We start from the raw sequence: 4,433 nt of genomic DNA on the forward strand, positions 1-4,433 counted from the left end.
GGAGCAAAATCTTGATGTAGGATTATGGCTGATGTCTGCATCATCCCAACTAAAGGTGCGCTTTACACCCTTCTTGCTCATCAAAGTAACATGGAGCACTCCAAGTATTGTGCCCCCATTTCAATCTATTCAACCTTAACATCTTAGAGGTTCACTTATCCTCACCCTTAAACGTTTTTTCTCCTAGGCCTCTAAGGTGGATATGCTTTGGGTAATGGGAATACATGGGGGTGGGCCTCTCCTTGCCTGCCTCAGAGGAAATTTGGAAACTGGTACAAAAATCTGATCCCTGATTTAGGAAAAGGCCAAAGATCATGTTGGAAAACAAAAAGAAAACTTAAGATAAGTCAGAGAAAGACTGAAGGGGAGAGGATACCCAGTGATGCAACTGGGAGACAGGACAACTTGTGAAGAGACAGACACGTTACTGAAATTAAGAAAGGTTGAAGCTAATATATGCTGAGCAGTTTATCCTTAAAATTTTTCTAATAATTATTTAAGTATTTGATACACATTCTTGTCTAAACACAGCAGCCTACCACTTAGAAATTTCAATGAAATGTTCTAAATGCAAGCTTGACCATACATGGCACAAACAAATACAGACCATAGGAATCTTTAATTCGTTTTTCTGCCATCTTCATCTGGACATTGATTACTGACCTTCTCCCCCCAATCTGTTCTACCAGCATCTTTTACCACCCCAGCTAATGCCAACTTCATCCCTCCAGCTGCTCAGGTTGAAAAATCTGTCGGGAAATTCTATTGATTCTACCTTTAAGATATATCTAGAATCAATCATTTAATTCTCAAAATAGACCCCATAAGGTAGGTACTATGTTTGTCCCCATTTTTTAGAAAAGCAAAATAAACCAAGGCTCAAAGAGGGTAAGTAATTAGTTTGTTATGTAGTTGCAGGTAGTAGAGTCAGAATTCAGCCTAGACAGTCCAACTCCAGAGCCAGGCTCTTAATCATTAGGGAATATTATCTCACAAAAGAAATTAACATCTGTCTAAAAACTGATCTAGCACAAGGCAGGCTACACTCAGGAACAATACAGGTGCATTCTACAGCTTTGTTCCAAAGTCGCTAACATAGCACTGTACAATGAAAATGTCCCCAGAGGAAGATGGCGGAGGAGTAGGGGACCCTATTCCAACCGGTCCCCTGAATCAAGCTGGATATCTACCGGACCATTCTGAACACCCACGAAATCATCCAGAGATGTAAGAAGATATATCTGGATCTCTACAAACAGAAAACGTACCCAGAAAAGCTATTAGGAAACATAATAAAAATGTCCAGAATCTAATAAACTTAACATTTCTCTCTCATTATGGCTGTAGGCGTATGTGTATTTTCATGATACATTTTTAAAGATAAATCCATTTTTTCCTGGCTACTATCCTTTAAAAAAGAATATAGGAAATTTTTTGAGGAAAATTTACGAATGACTACCAGGAAAAATTTCTAGACGAGTTAGCTTGTAAGCTCCTAAAGGGCAGTGACCATATCCATTTCGTTCACCATTATACACCCATATCTCACATGTACTGCTTAATTTATGCACATAAATTTATTATTTTATACATAATGTATTTTATATATTCATCCTTCGACAAGTACCACCATCATCTCCTGTGTAACTTATTAAAACCTCCTGTCTCTTTTTACCTTCCTCATCTTTTCCAAACACACAGCCAGAGTAATCTTTCCAAAAAGAGCCATACCATTCTATTCCTCAGAACACCACGATGGCTTCCCAGGCCAGAGTAAGGTCAAAGTTTATGATGGCCCAGAAAGCCTGTGATTTCCCCATTCCCTCTGTTATCACCTCTCTGACCTCCTCCTGCTGCTCATCTCACTCATTCCAATCCAATCTCCTTGCTGTTCCCCAAATATGCCAGGTGCAGCCCCCACTTTGACCTTTACAGACTGTGTCTCCTTAGAAAGTTCTGCCCCACGGTATCTACATGGCTAACTCTCACCTACTTCAAAGGTTTTTATTTTTTATGTTTTTAAGTAATCTCTACACCCAGTGTGAGGCTCCAGCTTAACAACACCGAGATCAGGAGTCGCATGCTCTACCCACTGAGCCAGTCACGTGCCCTGTTTCAAAGATTTTTTTTTTAAGTAATCTTACTTCAAACTGTTGCTCAGATGTATTCTATTCAGTGATTTCTACCCAGACCACACTGCTTAAAATTGCAAGCCTCCCACCACCTGATTATCCTTACTTTTCCTTTATCCCATAGAATTTGATCACACTTCTAACTCGTTAGGTAATTTAACGAAATTTGTCAATCATCTATCTCTAAAGACTTGTGCAACCCCAGTGCTTAGAATACTGTCAAGTACAAACCTGAATGAATGAATGAATGAATGAATGAATGAATGAATGAATGAATGAATGGTTTTTATCCCACATGGGAGGTGCTCAGTCTATGCTTGAGTATCAGTCATGAAATCCTACATTTACCACGGATTAAGATACTAAACCAGAGCATGAAGCCCATTTAGTTGTCAGCTCTGCAACTGAAATGATTATAGACAGATAATATACACCAAAACTGTAACAGTACTTCTTCTGGAAGGCCAATGTTCATTGCAAGGGGATCTACACCTTTATTTGTACCATTGTGCTACATTTTCCACAAAAGATTACTTATAATTACGTAACTGGAAGTACCAATTTTTAAAACAAAAAATTAAAGGTTTGAGGGGCACCTGGGTGGCTCAGTTAGTTAAGTGTCTGCCTTTGGTTCAGGTCACGATCCCAGGGTCCTGGTATCGAGCCCCACATCGGGCTCCCTGCTCAGTGGGGAGCCTGCTTCTCCTTCTCCCTTTGCCACTTTCCCTGCTTGTGTGCGCTCTGTCAAATAAATAAAATCTTAAAAAAAAAATTAAAGGTTTGAAAGTAAGGCTTAGGAGTAAAAGGGAGAATTTTTCAATCTGAAGGCAGGCAAAAGGAGAGCAATTTTAAAGGTAGATTAATAGGAAATAGGGTTAATGCTACTATGAAAATTGGTGCCTTCAACTACTTAGAATAGAAATGGGATAGTCTGAGTCATAGAACAGATTAACATCTTAAAATACTACATTTTTAACAAGACATGGTCCTGCCCATGTGTGAGAGCTAAACCTGTGACCTATTCATTTCAATTCTGGGATTCTGTAATGCCTAAAAATTCATAATTCTTAAAGACAAGGAGATGGGACAATTAAACTTTAATACTAAAATACTGCTTTAAGAATTGTCTTTAAAAAAAATTGCCTTAACACTTTTCCCCTCAACGACAGAGAACTGAAGGGGCATGAATCAAAACAAAAATTGTTTGAAAATCCAAATGTTTTTATTAATATCAAGTATTTTCACTGGCTTACTTCCCTGTCCCCTTTAAAGCGAAGTATATCCAATATTGCTTTATTAGATTGTGCATATATTGTAATAAGTGAATTCTACTTAGTTTCTAGGCCAAAATTTAACAGATTACAGTTACAAACCAGTGAAGAAAAATAAATCCACTTTGATCAAAATATAGTATGTTTGAGTATGATTGTGTCCAACCTCCTCAATTAACACCAATATTTGATGGCTAATCTAATAAATAGAAAAGTATATTTTTGTTCTAGGTACTTGTGATTTTTTTTCCATGTACAGCTGACCCTACAACAACAGGGGTCTGAATTGCGTGAGTCCACTTGCTTACAAATGGATTTTTTTTTACTATACAGTACAGTACTGTATTTTCTCTTCTTTACAACTTTCTTAGCAACATTTTTTTTCCCAGCTTCATTGTAAGAATACAGCATGTAATACATATAATATGCTAAATATGTATTAATCAACTGTACACTATCAGGCTATTATTAAAATTTGGGAGGAGTCAAAGTTATACGTATACTTGACTGTGCAGGGGGGTCGGCACCCCTAACTCCCACGTTGTTCAGAGTCAACTGTACTTATAATATAGGACTTTTTCAAAATTTTCATGAGATTGGACTATAGGACTTTACCAGAAAGAGGTAGGACACTCTTCCAGCATGTTAGAACAAAGTTGAGAGCAGCTCTGTATACTTCATATAGGGAAGTTACTTAATGTGAGTTTAAAAGTTATGTTCAAATGATCCTTTTCACTTATATTTCAGTGGTATCTAGTTAGTATTTACACAATAAATTTGAGCAAATGGTTTTTACAGGGCAAAATGGATATAGCTTCTCATGGTTTTTGCAACTGATAGTTCCCCAAATACTGTTATTATACTGTGAACAAGCATGCCACTGATGAAACATTAACATTTGAGTTGCTGGTTTTCATCTCAACAAAAGTCAATCTAATTTTACTGTAAAAGTTGTATCAACACATAAACACAGAAAATTTTGCATTCTCCCAAATGTGTCATCATTAGGTAAAAATTCATCTAGGCAAAA

The sequence above is a fragment of the Ailuropoda melanoleuca genome, chromosome 1 (genome assembly GCF_002007445.2).
Source record: "Ailuropoda melanoleuca isolate Jingjing chromosome 1, ASM200744v2, whole genome shotgun sequence".
NCBI lineage: Eukaryota > Metazoa > Chordata > Mammalia > Carnivora > Ursidae > Ailuropoda > Ailuropoda melanoleuca.